We start from the raw sequence: 18,886 nt of genomic DNA, 5'->3' as shown, positions 1-18,886 counted from the left end.
GGTCATAAAATCATTAAGGTTCAGTTTGTAATTATGGGTACTTTTAGGCAGAAGTCTCCAGGCTAAAGATATGACTAGGAGAAACTGGGCCAAGATATTTTAAGACAATATTATGCAAGGTGTTGCTACGTGGATGAAACATCTGGAATACTTCCCACTTTTTCCCCCCACCCGCCCCCAAATTCCAGCTGCTCAGTCAAAATAACTCTGCTTTACATGCATCATTTGCTGAGGATTTTTCCCTAAATTGAAACATTAAAGATATGTTTTCAGGCTATGAAAAAACAACAAGCAAAACATTTTGTCCATAATCTCTGCAAAATAGAAAGTGCAATGAGCTAAAATCTGTAGGCTCAATTCAACCACTTTGAAGTTCTATTGATTTTACAGACAGAGTTAAACATGTACGATTGGAAATCAGTGAGAAGTAAGTGCTTCTTACTCTCTCCTAAACATGCTCACCTGATATGTTCCATTGAAGACAGTGGGCCCAATCCTATTCAACTTTCCAGCACTGGTGCAGTCGCAATGCAGCCCCGAGGTAAGGGGGTTCAACAAATATTCCCATACCTTGAGGAGGCCTCTATGATTGCCTCCCCACCATAGGATGCAGTGTACACCCCATTGGCATGGCTGCAACAGCACTGGAAAATTGGATAGGATTGGGCCCAGTGTTCCTTACTTCTAAGTAAACATGTACAGAATTATGCTGTAAACTTGTCTGGATTTAACCTAAATTGATAAGTTAAACTATATTAAAAAGCAAATGAAAAGTTGACTTAGAAATTATTGATTGGGATCAGATCCTTGTTTTCAGTGAGTCACTTCTGATGACAATAGTATTTTAACTTGTGAGTGCTAACTTTTCATTAACAACAAATCAACACATTTATGGGGAGGATAGGAGTCACGAAGTATCACACTTGGATTGTGGGCACCTGGTCAAATTTCTATGTGGTGGTAAAGCTCGCAGAGTGACCTTGGACCAGTTACTTCTGTCGGGCTAACCTGCCTTGCAAGGTTGTTGTGATCAAATTTGCAGGGAAAGACCATCACCTCGACACACACCACCCTGAGTACTTTTAATAAAGGGCAAGATACTAAATGTAATAAATAAATAAAAATAAACCTGTTTATTTCTGGTATACCAATGGTCTTTCAAATAACTTAATGTACTATTCAGTAAACATGATTTCTTATTCCATCCCTTCCAGCTAAAAGTTTTTTTTTCCAGTGCTTAGTATTTTGGCCTGAGGAAACATTGCCCTAGAGAATGTTTAAACCAGTAAAGCTTTAAAGTAAATTATTGGCTTCTTAAAATATTGACAACAATTTCGAGATTCTTGCAGCCACAGTGGGAATTCCAGTTTTAAGTATTTTTAAATATAAAACCTTACTGTTGGTTCCTAAGTGAAAATCTGCTCTAGGTATTGATTACTGAACTTCTAAGATGTGCCTTGAAAGTAAAACCAGGGGCCAAATGAGACATTCAGATCAACCATAAGTTTGTTAAACAGGTGCTTTCCCCATTTACCAATAAAGAGGTGATAAGTGTCTACATCTATATCAAAAGATAGATCCTGCCACACTTACCCATCACCCTTGATTGCTTTCAGCAATCTTGTTTTCACCTAGCTCAGTATTGGAGCCAAGCTAGAGAAAACTGTTTAAAAAGAGGAGAGTGCTCCAAGGTCAGGTGAGGGGTTTGCAGTCCTCCCCCAGGACAGCCCCTTGCTCCATCCCTGCTTTAGGCAAACAGGGCAAACATCTATTTCATAATTGCTCTTCATACCCAATTTGGTCTTGAAAATCACAATTCAACATCCGTCAGAAAGGACTAATTCACTCAGTGAGACAGAAGAGTCAGGAAACACCAATACTTAATAGTTCTACAAGGGGTGCTTTGGATCATTTTGTCAATTGACACCACTTGTGTTATATATAGCTCTAAATTCCAGCTACAAAATTTGATAAACCTTGGATGGGTTCTGTCAAGCAGATGGTACAATATTTTGATGCAACACTAGTTTAGCTGACTGTTTTTTTTTTAATATAATGCTTTATTTATTTATTACAGATACAGGTAAGGAAAATTGGATAGACTTAGGGCTAGGACTACATAGGTTACACACGAGGGTGGTGGCCATCGATTACAACAAACATTAATCCAAACGAAATTAATAATCAATACAAAAATTATCATATTCTTTAACCCAACTGGTTAATACTTTAACATTCCATATTTTTCCTCTAACCTTATCTATCCCATCATAAAAAAACCACTTCAAACTTTTACTTATACACTCTTCTTACCACTAAACTAGTCTCTAAAATAAAATCTTTCTTATCTGATTCTTAATTTCTAATATGACATCTAAAAAAGAAGTCTCCGATTACCATGGTATTACCTCTTTCAATATCTCTTATAACATGTTATACATCATTTTCCATAACTATCCATTCAAAAAAGGCTTCAAATTTTTACTTATAGACTCTTCTTACCACTAAACTAACCTCTAAAATACAATCTCTTATCTGATTCGTAATTTCTAATATCACATCTAAAAACAAATATCTCCAATTACAATAATATTATACTTCGCTTATCCACCACATATTTATTAACCCAAAATACAGGTTTAATATTTTCTCCAAAATAAATTGACATCTATAATTTATTTTATTTACCTTCTTTTTTATAAAATAACCCTTTTATTTGTCTTAATACCACTATATTTTACACAATACTTATATTCCAAAATTGCAGTTCCATCTAATTTATTTCATATATTTACCACTTTAATTTTCACAATACTTATATTCCAAATTCCCTTTTCATCCACTTTAGTTTAATCTAATTAATAAAATATTTATCTTAATATCACTTAATTTCCACAATATTTATATTTCAAATTTTCATTTACATCTATTTTAATTTAATATGTTTAAAAAAAAAATTCTATTTATTATTCAACCATTTCGCCCTTCTTCTTATTGCTTACTTTGTACTCTATCTTATTGGTGTTCCCTCTTAGTCCTCCTACTGGTTCTTCCACTTCTTCTTTTTCTTCTTAAGTCCCCCCCTCTGTTTTTCTTTCTTCTTTTTCATTCTGTTATTCTTGAATTCAATCCATAAATTCTTCCTCTTCTTGAGACAGCTTGCTCTCTGAAGATTTCGTCTTTTTTCTTCCTTAAGATTCCCAGTTATTATAACAATTGCTTCTTCCATCTCGTGTCCCATTTCAAAATACTCCACTTCTTTAACTTCACCCGACATCTGATCCATTCTTTTTTCTTCTCTATTGTTTATAATCTGTTCCCTCGAGTTTACAAGGGAGGAGCTTATTTGCCCAATTTGTTCAGAGAGTTCTCTGACTTGTTGCTCCATTTCTCTTCTAAAATCCATCAGAAAGTCCACCAACAAGGCCTGGCTTTCATGATCATCTTTTAGATTTTCAAAAGCCATTTTTATCAACACCAACTCGAGCCACTTCCTGCAGGGCTACTTTCTAATTTTGTATCCAGGGCTACTTTCCAAATTTTTATATCCAAAAAAAGTCAATCAAATCCACAGTCAAATTAGGTTAGTATGCCTTTAAATGACCAAAAGGGAAAAAAAAATTTCAAGCCTCTTGCTGAGAAACCGAAACCGAAACCAGCAGTGTCCAGGCTTAAATAAAGGCTTTTTGCTGGGAAAATGAAGGTAGACTTTATTTCCTTCGTTGAAGATTACTTATTTATTTCTCTTCGGTACATACCATTAAAAAAAATATAACCTTGTACTTACTCCAGCAGGGGAAATACCAATTCACCTATTCCCCCCCTGGGTGGCTAACGGCCAGCGTGAATAATCTTGAATTATCTCCTCCTCCTCCAGACTTCTTACTTACAGTTCTCAGTAAAACTTTTTAACGAGCCAAGTTCACTCACTCTTAACATTATGGAACTCCCTTCCCCTTGACTTGAGAATGGCTCCCTCTCTTGAGAGCTTTCGGCGAGGCCTGAAAACACTGTTGTTTAAACAAGCCTTCTGATTTCTGGCCTTCTTAACTTTTTTATACATCTTTTAGTTTTACAGGCTTGATTCCTTGGTGATCTGCTCTTTTACTCTTTTAATCTGACTACTGTTTTTATGGCCCTGTAGTGTGTTTTTAAATGTTTTTATCTGTTTGTATTAATGTTTTTTAAATTCTATTGTTTTTTAATATGTTGTTAGCCGCCCTGGGTCCCGTTAGGGAGAAGGGCGGGATAAAAATAAAGTTTTATTATTATTATTATTATTATTATTATTATTATTATTATTATTATTATTATTATTATTATTATTATTAATAGCTTTTTTCGCTGCAATGTTGTTGTATCTAGGCCGTGGGAGGACGGGTTTTCAGCTCTCTGAGCTTCTCAAAGATGTCGCCCGGGATAGATATGCTTCAGCACAGAGCAAAACAGAGAGAAATCCTTGAAATTGCCTGTTTCTAAGGACCCCCCGTTCAAGCTCTTAGCTCTTCGTACCGTCTTCCTGGCACCGAAGCGTGCCTTAGTTGTTTAGGCACATGAAAACATATCTATTTCGCAGTCTCTTCGGGAACCCCCAAAGTTCACTGCAACTTCGCTGAAAGTTAGCTCCGCCCCCCCAGGACTGTTAACGTGTACATGCATTTATGTACATGCATTTATTATTAAGTATCTAAGGATATTTTATAACATAGAACTCTGGTGGAATATTAGTAAACTGTATTCTGTAACAACTGCATTAATACAATGCCACGTATAACTGTTTAGGATATCATACAAGCTTAAATAACATTTATCCCTGAAAGTTTCTAAATCATCATAAGTGGATATAAGGATGGCATTAGGGTTGGCCAAAGCAGGCACTGGCCAAAGGCCATGTTCGGAAGACCCACTTGGCTGCACCAACCCCTGAACTCTTATGACCAGTGGCAGTTATATCACCAGTGCAGTATTGGGGGAGGGGGGCCAAGTTTGCAGTGTAGGGTTTTAACCCAACCTGCACTGGAACTCAGTGGAAACCACAAATTGGAAATGAATGTCATGTAATTATCTGCACAAAGTGAACACATGGCATTCAGGTTTGGCAGACCCCTGACCAAATCTGACTATCTCCAGTGTGCTACTGAACATAAGAACAGCCCCACTGGATCAGGCCATAGGCCCATTTAGTCCAGCTTCCTGTATCTCACAGCAGCCCACCAAATGCCCCAGGGAGCACACCAGATAACAAGAGACCTCATCCTGGTGCCCTCCCTTGCATCTGGCATTCTGACATAACCCATTTCTAAAATCAGGAGGTTGCGCATGCACATCATGGCTTGTACCCCGTATTGGATTTTTCCTCCAGAAACTTGTCCAATCCCCTTTTAAAGGTGTCCAGGCCAGTCGCCATCACCACATCCTGTGGCAAAGAGTTCCACAGACCGACCACACGCTGAGTAAAGAAATATTTTCTTTTGTCTGTTCTAACTCTCCCAACACTCAATTTGAGTGGATGTCCCCTGGTTCTGGTGTTATGTGAGAGTGTAAAGAGCATCTCCCTATCCACTCTGTCCATCCCATGCATAATTTTGTATGTCTCAATCATGTGCTCCCTCAGGCGTCTCTTTTCTAGGCTGAAGAGGCCCAAACGCTGTAGCCTTTCCTCATGAGGAAGGTGCCCCAGCCCCGTAATCATCTTAGTCGCTCTCTTTTGCACCTTTTCCATTTGCACTATATCCTTTTTGAGATGCGGCGACCAGAACTGGACACAATACTCCAGGTGTGGCCTCACCATCGATTTGTACAACAGCATTATAATATTAGCCATTTTGTTCTCAATACCTTTCCTAATGATCCCAAGCATAGAATTGGCCTTCTTCACTGCCGCCGCACATTGAGTCGACACTTTCATCGACCTGTCCACCACCACCCCAAGATCTCTCTCCTGATCTGTCACAGACAGCTCAGAACCCATCAGCCTATATGTGAAGTTTTGATTTTTTGCCCCAATGTGCATGACTTTACACTTACTGACATTGAAGCGCATCTGCCAGTGCTCTCTGATTCAGTGATCCAATAAAGGTGCTTTTCTTTACAGCTGTGCTACTTAAAATGATTTTGAACTTTAGTGTGTGTGTGTGTGTGAGAGAGAGAGAGAGAGAGAGGTTTCACTCCTTCTTCCGTGATCCATGCTTCCTGTCTTTTCATCCTCCAGAAAATGTGGTCCACAGAAAATTATCATTTTTCTTTGCTTTCTGGATCTTTAGTTCAGTTCGGCCTGTTTTATTTTAATTTATGTCTGTTGATAAAGTTGTTAATTTTTCCTCTACTAACAATAAATGTATTTTTAAAAACCAGTATGCCATTCTCCTTAAAATTTAATAATCCCAAAACTGTATATTTTGAAATATTGGGATCACAGTTCTAAATCAAGATGTTTATTATGACTAATCTTGGAATAATGGTTAAGGATTTCATCTGTTAACTACCACAGATCAGAATGTGGGCCCTCATTACTATTGTATGCCATATCATTGGAGTGCACGCTTATTGAAGAAGTTGATTCTTCGGCTAAGGTTAATTAGTTGAGATTCCTAATTAACGCACTTAAATGTTTATTCTAGCTTTATATACCACATTTCCCAAGTGCCTAGGCAGTCTTATGGAATGAGCACATGGAACGGACAAAGAGTGTTCAGACCTGTTGCTCTCAGGAGACACTGCTGTAAGCTGATATTCACTGACTTCGAAACCTGGGTTCTCTATCTCTGCCTGTGCTGTTGAACCAGTTGCGTACAGTGAAATCACGTGCGTGTCTATTTAGAAGTAAGTCCCACTGAATTCAGTAAGGGTGTATAGGATTGGAGCCTTAAAGTACTACCTCAGTTAGAGTTTGATTAAATTCACCAGGAAAATCTCCAGTGCCATTTTAGGGCCCAATTCTATCCAGTTTTGTAGTGCTGATGCTACTGTGCCAATGGGGTATGCACTGCTTCCAGTGTTGGGGAAGCAGTCACCGAGGCTTCCTCAAGGTATGGGAACATTTGTTCCCTTACCTCGGGGCTGCATTACGGCTGCACTGGTACTGGAAAGTTGGATAGGATTGGGCCATTAGTCATTTCCTTGGATGCTAGTACAAAATGGAGACCATCGGTCACATAGGGACAAAATAGTATGTTGCCAAGCTATAGATGCTCTTAGCTTTCAATAACAGTGCCAGGATCTAACAGAAAGGGATCGACAAGGAGTTTCAGCCATGCCCCCTGTTTTAGTTTCTTGGGTCAGCCACAGGTCACTTTGTTTTCCTGTAGAATGTGAATGCAGTCCAGCAGAATTAACAATGCCTTGTTTGTCTGATCACTTCTCCAGGAATGAAAGAGATGTGTAGAGAACCCCTGATCTTTTCAGGAATTTTTGTTTCTTTCCATTCAGTTCAACCCGAAGTTGAAGTTGGTCCTGGAGTTGTTTCATGCCAGGATACCTGATCTTGGAGGATCTCTGTCCTAATCTCCTATCTATATGAATTCACAATTCTGCTGCAATGCCAGTGCACACTGTATGCTTAGATGCTGCCAAGATTCTCCTTGCGCACCATCTCCTCCATGTGAGGATCCAGGAACTTGCTGGTGAGCTACTAATGTGGTAGCTCACCTTGACAAACAGTTCTGATTGATATCACTCTTAGTTTAAACTCAGGAGCTCACTTAGGGCCCAATCCTATCCAACTTTTCAGCACCAGTGCAGCCACAGCACAGCCCTAAGATAAGGGGACAAATGTTCCCATACCTTGAGGAGGCCTCTGTGACTGCCTCCCCACCACAGGAAGCGGTGCATGCCCCACATATTTCTTTACTCAGCGTGTGGTTGGTCTGTGGAACTCCTTGCCACAGGATGTGGTACTGGCGTCTAGCCTAGACACCTTTAAAAGGGGACTGGACAAGTTTCTGGAGGAAAAATCCATTACGGGGTACAAGCCATGATGTGTATGTGCAACCTTCTGATTTTAGAAATGGGTTATGTCAGAATGCCAGATGCAAGGGAGGGCACCAGGATGAGGTCTCTTGTTATCTGGTGTGCTCCCTGGGGCATTTGGTGGGCCGCTGTGAGATACAGGAAGCTGGAGTAGATGGGCCTATGGCCTGATCCAGTGGGGCTGTTCTTATGTTCTTATGTTCACTGGTACGGCTGCACAGGCACTAGAAAATGGAATAGGATTGGGCTGTAAAACTTGTAGGAAAGGATGCCTTTTGTTTATGTGTTTATGAGGTTACCAAGCTGTGTGTCTTCTAGATATATAAACTTTATGAATATATGTTCTCGGAAGATTGACCGTGCTTGGTCTTCTTGTAATAAAAGTACTGCAGTCTCTTATCTGAAAGGTTCCACAGCTCAACAGTATCTATCATTCTGTATCACTGTGGTATTTTGAGTCTTCATCACGTGTTGAGTGGCTGGTTTGGTGATGTAGACAAACAAGGCTAAAGAGTGAAGGTCTGGGGTTGGCAGGCTAACGGACAGTCTTGAGGTCAGATTTCAGGAGGTATCCAGTTGTTGTTCTCTAGATTAGGTATAGCCAATTTCTGTATTATTGAAGGGACTGTCTGATTCTCCAGGCAGTGGTCTAGGACCACAAGTGTATTTTGCCACACACACACACACACACACACACACACTAACAAGAGAGAGAGAGAGAGAGAGAGAGAGAGAGAGAGAGAGAGAGAGAGACCGACCCTCTTGCTTGTGGCTAAGCCTTATATCAAAGTTGCCACCATGTTTCCATAAGGATTTAATAATCATAGTGCCTCTGTGGTTACTACTGATCAGCCATTTTCAGCCACTGTGCCGTGGTACATTGGTGTGCCACGAATGGTCCCCTGGTGTGCCACGGGAGTTTGGTGGAGGGCCATTTATTAATAGGACGATTGGGGATATGAGTCCCCTACCAACAGAAAGGTGTGCCATGTCAATTGTCCAAAAACTGATGGTGTGCCTTGACAATTTTAATATCTTGTCAGTGTGCCAAGTGACGAAAAAGGTTGAAAATCACTGCTACAGACAAATACAGTAATCCTCTGTATCCACAGACAATACATTCCAGGACCCCCCGCAGATATCAAGTTCTGCAGATAATGAAATTCATGGGGGGGCACCTGCGCGGCACTGCACTTACTTACCAGGGGGGCCGTGCTAGGTCCTCTGGAGGTTATGCACTGTCCTCCTCCCCTTACACCTCTGTAAGCCTCCAGTTCTAAAGTGGGTCTCCTCAAACCCGTGCCAGTGAAATTGCTGGTGCAAGTCTGAGGAGAAAGAAGAGAAGGGGAGGCTCAGAGATCTGTCACCATTGCTGCCAGATCCACCAGCCTGTTAACACCCCATCTCAACCCCAGTTTGCCCCTCCCCCACCCTTGCCGCTGCATTACCTGCTGTGGGTGTATGTGTATGTAGGCAACTCCGGTGACATACTAGGAGTGCTGCCACCTTGCGCGGCAGTCTGTCCCAAACAGCTGCTGGATGGAGTGTTGCATATCTGTAGCACTTCTGCTATTGGAGGATTGGGCTGTAGATCTGATTAAGTGTCCACCACTGTTCTGCATTAAGCAGGGTGTAGGTCAGATGTCGGAAGACGATTCCTATTCTCACATTTGAATAAATATGACCAAAAGGGAATGTTTTAGATCTCTCAAAGAGAATACAAGAAAGATCCTTTCGTTAAGGCCAAGTACAAATTTAATGTTACCTCTTGTCTTAACCTAAATCTTCATGTCAGCTCACACAGACTGCCAAGGTTACTGTAACTGCAAATTAAAGTTTCATAAATTTCATCTTTCTTAATCCCTTTACAAGTTGCCTGTTCTCATTACTGCAGGAGTTTTTTTTTTTAACTTAAAATCATGTCGTTCACAATGAAATAACACAAATTTTAGTTTCTATGGATAATAACAACAGTGGATTCTTTCTCCAGTTTATGAAAAGCTTGCAATTTGTCTGAATTGTCCCCCTGAGCACTGTTATAAAGAGACAAATGAAAAGAACCTGGAGAATCTTCTCTTTGGGGCTTGGGGGGAAGAAACAATTTTAAGGCAATTTTAATGGAGAGAGGAGGGATGCCTCCCAGTTTTATTTACTACTATTGTTATCAGACATTTATTCTTTGCTGACCGTGTGCCGGGTATTGTTCCAAACAAAGAAAGTAGATGATCCCTGCCTAGAGGAGTTACATTTTCAGGGTGGGACAAAGTGAAAGGAGATTATGAGACCAGTGAGAATATAAAAAGGGGTTAATCCCAGGTACACTATGAACTTCTTGAAGGAAGGATGGGATAGAAATTTAAATAAAAGAGAAGAGCAAGTTCCTAGTGGCAGAAAGCAGAAGATAAATTACATTATAGTAGTACAGCAAAGGAACTTAAGGGAGGGAATGGAGCTGGTTTGTTGGACTGAAATGAGAGCTTCTTCTAGGAAGGCATTGACATTACAGAAGGCATGAAAGCAGAAGAGGTAGACGGGAATATAAGCATCCATTTGATCCTCAGGCAAGAACTATTTTTGAGGGACACATCTTCAGGCGCTGTGGAGAGTATTCACACACTGTTGACATGCCAAAGTATATAACTGATAACTTGGGCAAATCCTTTAGGTAGCTCTACACTAAGTGCAAAAAATAGCTGCCTTGCAGTGCAGTAAAGAGAGACCTATAGCTTACCCCAGCCTGATGATTGCTTTGCATTCCTCTGATGTGGACACCAAGGGCTGCTGAAAAGAATAGAGTCACATGTCAACAAGGTCAAAGACTGGCCTCCATCAAAACTGTTTTAGTCACCGGGACTGATGACCTTTGGATGCTGTTTGTTTTAGCTAGAACAAGTGTCCAGTTCTGTATGGTGTGAAGTGCGTCCTGTGAGGCGCTGCCTGTTCTCATGTTCAGATGGAGTTGCCAGGTGAGGGAATAGCAGCAGGCAGTCATCACATCTCAGGATGAAGGGGGCACACATTACTTGAAATGTAACTGTAGTTTTCTGAAGTGTGGCAAGAGAAAAAAAAAACTTTTTCAGTTTCACGGCTACACATTGTGGCTAAGATAACAAATCTGGTGTACAGAAAGGTCCATGTCCAAAACCCCATTCAAGTCAAAGAACCAATTCAAGTCAAGTCCAATTCAGTTCAAGAAAGGTTCAATTCAAAGTGCCTGCAGGATGGATTTTAATATTTAATCTTGTTTCAGCATTAAATTCATAACACAGAACATAATCAGATATGCATATCCGTAGCATAGCTATGGGGGGTGCAGTAGTATTGCAGATTCCGCAATGTGCTGTGTAAGTAGCCCCTCCCACTTGCCATCAGAGCTGTTCTGGGAATTGCTGCGCTACCTTCTGCCCCGTAGCTACACTGCTGATGCATGTGATACTAGAAACAAAGCTTTAGAGTTGAATTTGCCTGTTATTTCAACTTCCTTAGCACTCAGGGCAAAGTAAGATATACAAAGAAGTTAAAAGATTTGACAGGTACAGAGGTTCATGAATTTAGTTTCCTGCCTACAACACAACATTCTCATGTGATTCCCACAAAACTGCTCATAAAAGTTTGGGGACACTCCACCGTAAGATGCAACATGGTGAAAAAGGCAGCAGACGGAAAGGGTGATTGCTCTATAATCTCCCTTGGTCTATAATGGCAGCACCTCCTTTTCACAACCAGGAGTTCTTTAGATCCCAGCCACTGTCTGTTAAAAGCAACTTCCAAAAATGGTTGGCAACCTTCAGTCTCAAAAGACTATGGTTTAAGCCTACAGCACCTGGTATTCCCAGGCAGTCTCCCATCCAAGTACTAACCAGGCCTGACCTTGCTTAGCTTCTGAGATCAGACAAGATCTTAACACCACTTCTAGTTGTGGACAGCTTTCTAGATAAAAGGAATTGTGCTATTTGTGAGACATTCATCAAGAACACCTCCTGTGTACATGTGCTATATAGCTTGATGCACCAATGGTACAGCAATAAGTAGAGCACTCCTGGATTATCTTAATCATGGTAGACAATAAGACAGAAGGCATTTTCTAAGGTGAACAGGCACCAAGTGATTGAGGACCCAATCCTATCCAACTTTCCAGTACCAGTGCTGTAGCAATACAGTCCCAAGGAAAGGAAACAAACTGTCCCTTACCTGGAGGAGACTTCTGTGATTGCCCCCCTACCACGCAATGCAGTGCGTGCCCCATTGTGCCGGGTGACCTAGTGCTGGAAAGTTCGTTAGGATATGACCCTTAGGGAGTAATAGGTCAAAACCGAAGAGAAAATTAACAAGAAGCCCATGCTGACTGCTGAACACTGTTGCAATGTGCTTGTAGTAACTCATTTCTTGTTAGAGGGAGGTTGCTGTATTTTACACCAGCTGATGCTACTGGGTGGAAATCATGATGAGCAACCCTCTATATAGTGTGTTATGCTAAAGCCTTGGGGTTGAGGAGACATCAATAATTACTGTTATATTTGAATCTGAAGTAAAGGGTTGCAATTTCTCATTGAACGGAGGGCCAAATCCTATCCAGTTTTCCAATGCTGGAGCAGCTGTGTCAATGGGATGTCCTCTGCAGTCTGTGGGGGGAGGCAGTCACAGAGATCCCTTCAAGGTATGGTAACGTTTGTTCCCTTATCTCAGGGCTGCATTGTAGCTGCACCAATACTGGAAAGTTGGATAGGATTGGACCCTAAGTAGTCCAAGTGACAAACTGGACACTTCTACAAATTGGGCTGGAAGTCTAGTTTTCCAGGTACTTCCAGTACAGGAGCACTCAAGGCTGCCAACATGGTTGAACAGGAGAAATTGAAAAAACCATCTACAGTAGGCATTCTACATCAATGGTTCTCATACTTTTATCACTGGGACCCACTTTTTAGAATGAGAATCTCTAGGAACCCACCAGAAGTGATATCATGCGTGGAAGTGACATCATCAAGCAGGAAAATTTTTAACAATCCTAGGCTGCAATCCTACCCACACTTACCCAGGAGTACATTCCATGGACTATCATTGCTAAAAGCATACACATAGTAGCCTGTTAAAGTACAGACCTGTAACATTTCCCCAAATGCAGTCATGTACCATGGTAGCATTAAGTCTAATATATTAAAAAATAAAATATTGAAATGAATGGGGACCCACCTGAAATTGGCTCACAATCCATCTAGTGGGTCCCGACCCACAGTTTGAGAAACACTGCTCTATATATCATCAGACATAAAGTAAGGTGCACATCTATTTTAGGACAGGGGGCATTTTCCCATTCATTACAGCTCAACGGAAATGAAATATGTTTATATATTTTGTCTATTTTAAAAATCTGAATTATCTCATCTTGTTCTGTCTATGTGCAATTATAAAATCTTATGCCATTTATAACATGTGCAAATGAAAAACACATGGACACGCATGCTTAATTAGACCATCCAGAAGTGTGTACTGCAAATAAACCATCAAGTAATTTACTGAAATTTCAGTGTTGACTTTCTTTACAACCCCATCACAGCATGGACAAGAGAGACATTAGTTGCATCATTGTGGCGCAATGAGATTTCTGTAAGTTGTGATCTGCTGGCATGTAATAACTCGATCTGCTTCATGCAGACAAAATATATTAAAAGTATGGACGAGTGAAGTTTGTGCCCCAGGGAGAAGGCAAGTTAATGCATTAAAATTGTTCAGAGGTAGTTAGATGCCTAATGGTCTAATATGTGAGCTATGTGAGGTCTGGGGTCTGGTTCTCATAAATTCTGGCTAGACTGATCCTGTAATTTCAAGCAAAGGATAAAAACGTTAGCCAGAGTCATCAGTGTTCAAGGTCCATGATGCTGGATATTATTCATGTAAAGGTTCAGGAAAAGCTGTGGAAGGAGGGCTCTGAGTACATATGAGTTTGTAAGGATGTGTATAGATATGTGTATAGATATATTCAAATATAAATAAAAATAGTTCAGTTTTTCTCTCTCTCGCTTTTTCTCTGTGTGTGTGCCTGCAGACTTTCATGTTATACAGAGAAAAATCATTTGGAATCATTTGAAACATGCATGCTTTTGTGTGTAGGTATTTTTGTCAATAGGTGTGCCAAAGTATCATGCTAATAGACAGCATGTAATAGCAGCAGAAACAGTACACAAGCAGCAGGGACAAAAGTGTTGCAAAACCTCAAGGTCCTGATAAGTTAACCTGCTTTGTGACAAACAAATATGCATTGCTTTGTCATTGTTTCTTTACCCTATATATTATGCTTAATAATATAAATAGCTTGCATTCTGCAGGCATAGATATATTCCTGGTTGTCAGTGGAAATGTCCCCTTGGGCTACATGCATATCAAATTTCAGTTTTCTGTCTGTTGTGGATACTGTTCACTAGTGGGGTGAGTATCCCTTTTTCTGCCTTATCAGAAGTTATCACAGTAATGACATGCTATGTCAACATTATTGTTGCAGATTTTTACCGGATCATGCATAACAAATACCAAACAAAAATTCATCCAGAAAGACATTGTGGAAAGTAGGTTTATGAGACTATTTTTGAGATAGTGACTATGCAATAAAGGCCTTACCGGAGAATATTTTAGGAATATGTTGCCTGGTTATTTGAAAATTCCCACCATGTTGCAGTACTGAAATAGTAGAATACCAATATTTTATTTAACACTAGCCATGTTCCGTAGCAGCAAAAGATCAGAGAACCTGAGGATGCCTGAGAACAATTAGATACAGCCTGAGAACAATTAAATACAGGTTGAGCTTCATTATTCGCGTGGATGGCAAAAAATGCACTATAGCAAATCAATTTTAAAAAACAAAGTTTCTTTGCTCCAGTTTTTTAAAAACAGCCTTGCTGACCTTTGTGATGTAAGATAAGCGTCATTAAGAAGACAATCCCTTCACCAATGCAAGGTGATCACCTTTCTTTCACATGCTCAGGGGGGAAGGGAGGGGTCCACTGGAGAGAGAAGGACTGATGGATTGTCAGCCAGGTGCCCTCTATCTCTCATTAACGAGGCTATTGTTACTGTTCAGTTTTTTAAACTGATTTTAAAGGGGTGCATTTTTCTCCTTCTCCAGGGATCAGCACATTCCTTCTCATTTGCAGGGGCCATTCATGTTGAGTCAAATCCATGTATAAAAAATCCGTGTATAAATAGGCTGGACCTGTACCCTGAAATGGGGGAAGTACTAGGTGGGCTACTTTCTGCTGGACTCTTTGTATCCCTGTCTTATTGATGAATGCTCATCATGCAGTCTTATCCACCACTACACTCTTTCTCCCCAGACAACCATCTGTAGTGACAACCATCAGTATGAAGCCTGGACAGATAAATCCAGGCAAAATATCTTGGCAAAATATAGTACAGGCCCCCCCCCCCCCCGTATCAATGGATCCTGTATCTGCGGTTTCACTTAACCATGGTTAACCACTTCCAGAGGTGAGGGGAGCGCAACTCCAGTCCCTTCTGTAGGCTCTTCTGAGCCCTGCAGGGGCCGTGCACATCTGTCGGTGGCCTCTGTGCTGGTCAGAATGGTTGTTTAGGCCAAAAAAAGTCACTTCCTTTTTGTTTGTTTTTTTGTAAAACTGGAAGTGATGTTTTTATTCCTTTAAAAAGCATTATAAGGGTCAGGGAAACCACTGAAGACTTGAAAAGTCTTCACTGAGCCAATGCCATGGCTTCCTCATGAGGAAGCTGCTTGAATTAGCCTATAAGGCGGATGTGTAATACAGCCAAAACTAGAGCCAATCAGACAACACCGATGCCATTTTTTGATTCAGCACCCCAAAAATATCCTAAATTTGTTCAAACATCCTTGGCAACTAAAAAACATGTGTGTGTGTCTAGGCTTACGTAATTCATCCTTTGAGCTATAGTGTCTATCTCTTGGTCCCCATAACTTATAAGTTTTGTTTTTTTGATTGTCTAAATCAGGATGACTTACTGATAGTGCAGTTGCAGCTTGAATAGGGTGGTCTCAGGGATCCGTTGGGAGGTCTAGAGCTGACAACCCATTGCAGGAACACTCTGTGAAACAATCCAGAGCTTTCCATTTATGGTTGTGGTGTGGTCAGGAACTAAGATCATCTATCAGCACAATCTTATCCTGCACTGGAACAGGCAGGTCAGGTGGCCTGTGCTGTATCCAGTGCAAGACCAGGGCCAGAAGTAACTCGGGTGGAGGCACCTCTTATCCCTGGGTAAGCCACCACAGCCCCAATAGGTCTCCTCAGACCTGCGCCACCTCAGGTGGTGACACAAGCCTGAGGAAAATGGAGCAACTTTGAGCCTCTCTGCACTGCTCGGGGATCTGGGTTGGGATCCGGCATAACTCCCCACCAGCCCGCCCCCTGGAATGCCCTCCACCTGCTCTCCCCCGCCCTTACCGCCTCCTCCTCACCCTCCCCAGACCCCTGTGTCGACCAAGCTTGGCCAATACAACCTTCCCTCCCCAGGCCGGCACGGAGATGGGATGCAGCCTCCGTGGGCTGGCGCTTGTCCTTGTGCCGGCCCAGCCGACTCACAGAGAGGCGCAAACATGCTTTACACACAAGGGAAAGCACACAAACATGATTTCCTAACACCAGGTTAGGACTGTGCCTTGTGTCTTGCAACATGTTGCAATTTTCATTAATTTTTTCAAATCATGTTCCGTGTGTCCCACTTGCAGGTAACCTCTATCCTTTTAGGGATATTGGGGAAGGAATCACTGTGGCCTGATTCTGATAAGGGTATCTTCTTGAATTCCTTGTGCATGTGTGTGCTCTAATGTGGAAAGCATCAAGATATTTCATGAAAGAAAGCAAACTGCTTAACCTATAGGAAAAAGAAAGTAAGTTGACTGATAAGGCCCTTTTCTCTTCTTCCTACACTTGTCATTGCGTACTCCAGCTTTTTACGAAGCGTTGATGCATATGTTTTCAATTATTTTGGAAGTTACAGATTTTTTCCAAGCTGTAATTACAGGGCAATAACACTCCCAAGTAATTTGACTGAATCATCTGGATGATTGTTAGATACTTACAAAAGCAGACTCATCTGGTCATTTAAAAAAAAAAAAAAATCAAACTCTCCAAAGTAGCCTTTGGTTTGGGTCACTGGGTTTGGAGCCCTGCATTCCCATTAAATATTTGCACATGTAAAGGCCATTAATACACGCAGATTATGTGGCTAGAAGCTGTTGGAGCAAACATATCAGTTTGAAACATTTTAAGAAATTTAATAGTGCCGCAGGCCAAACTTTGTCAGCCAGTTATGAGTAGCAAGTGTAGCACATATTTTCTAATTGTACATTCCTAGTTTTCAACCATCTATTATAATTTCAGTGGTTCCCAAACTGGTGGGTCTCGACCACCAGGGGAACCGGAACCAGGGCATTCTACCTTAAGGGAAGTGGCCCTACTCTGTTGGCAGCAACTGTGCTGCAGAGATCACAGCGCTGCAGTTCTCAAGGGTTTTTTTTACTTACTTGGGGGGGGCAGTGCTGGCCTCCAGTTGGGTCCTGGAGGCTTGCAACCTGCTCTGATCTCCTCTGCAGCTTGTTTACAAAGCCCTTATCTCCTATCTGTGGGTTTTGGAGAAAACAGGAAGTAGCTTTAGATTAGCAAAAAGGGCTGCTTATAGCAGCCACAGAGGAGATCAGAGGGGTCTGCAAGCCTCCCTGCGCTGCCCCCAGGTAAGTAAAAAAAAAAGCCCCTTAGCAGGCAGTGCTGTGATATCTGCAACACCGTCACTGCCCCCTCTCTACCCACTCAAAAACCTACCTGGTTCCCAACGCCCCTGTAGGAGTTTGGGAACCACTGTCAACTCTTTTCCATACCATGCATTCCTGATTTATTTTTTTTTTGGTCCAGTTTCCCAAGTGAGATTTCTGACACAGATACAGTTCTAAATATGTTATAGACAAATCGCTGTTTTCCTAGTACAGGTAAAACAGCCCTGGTATTGTCCTCACTGTTTTGTGATTTATATTTCTAAGGAGCTCAGATATTAAAACAGAAATCAGCTGAGAAATCAGCATTCGTATTGAGTCTAATATTCTGCCGTCGAGAAAGAAAGAATGAATGAAACAAACTGGCCACAGGGACGGTGGGGCCTGTGAATACTCACTAACCAAAACACAGCTGGCAGATCTAATTTTAGGTCCTCTAGCCTTGATCGAGGCCCTTTAATGTATTGAATGGAGGAAAAAAGTGTTCGGGCTGCAGGACACATCATAGAAGTTTAGTTCCAAACTCCATGATAAATTTAGTCTCAGCACTGCAGAGCTTTCTTCTCTTCTTGCTCAGTTTTTTGTGCGTGCGATTTTTGTTTCGTGCCTGTTAAATTTGCCAGGTTGACAGCCCTAGAGACCAAAATCTTACCATATGAGAAGTAGCACTGACCATTTCCCTACAGTGTCCAGCCGGAATGCCTGAACCTTCACACATACAGACCCCCTGTATGACTGAAAGCATACTCAAAGTCCTATTGCCCATTCAGAGCCTCTCTGTGGAGCCAATGAAAACAATAGGATTTATTTTTATTTGCCATTGAATGTCATGGGAGGAGAATGGACTCCCTCAGGCCTTGGCCTCTCTTTGTTATCATTTTGTATTACCATTGTATTTTTAAAACTGGGAGCAAAAGAGCGGTAGCTTCTCATGTTGAGGTTTGATAGAGTAATTGTACAAATTAGCATATTCCATTCATAGATGTAACCATGGTCATAATCGTCAATACATTGTCAGCAGCTTACAGTCCTTAAATAAAACTTGATTCAAAATGTGTTTGGGGGCGAGTCTTGGGCTCCTACCTGCCCTCCTTGTTAACTGAAATAATTAAAGGTTAGGGTTCTGATCTTAGGAATGTGTGAGTGCTTGACACTATGGTATGG

At 41.3% G+C, this 18,886-nt stretch overlaps 1 protein-coding gene and 1 long non-coding RNA gene across 8 annotated transcripts in view; one reads left to right on the top strand and one right to left on the bottom strand.

Annotated features, from left to right (window-relative positions):
- LOC136638721 (uncharacterized) overlaps positions 1 to 10,739 on the bottom strand; it is a 37,952-nt gene extending 27,213 nt beyond the window's left edge. The window contains exon 1 of the long non-coding RNA XR_010793642.1: positions 10,700 to 10,739. This is a non-coding gene — a long non-coding RNA (uncharacterized lncRNA). The remainder of the gene's footprint in view (positions 1 to 10,699) is intronic.
- Positions 1 to 18,886, top strand: part of MEIS2 (Meis homeobox 2) — a 300,456-nt gene that overhangs the window by 129,667 nt on the left and 151,903 nt on the right. The gene's annotated exons all lie outside the window — the stretch shown is intronic.

Source organism: Tiliqua scincoides, chromosome 1, assembly GCF_035046505.1.
Source record: "Tiliqua scincoides isolate rTilSci1 chromosome 1, rTilSci1.hap2, whole genome shotgun sequence".
NCBI classification, from domain to species: Eukaryota; Metazoa; Chordata; class Lepidosauria; order Squamata; family Scincidae; genus Tiliqua; species Tiliqua scincoides.
This window is presented reverse-complemented; position numbering and strand designations above follow the sequence as displayed.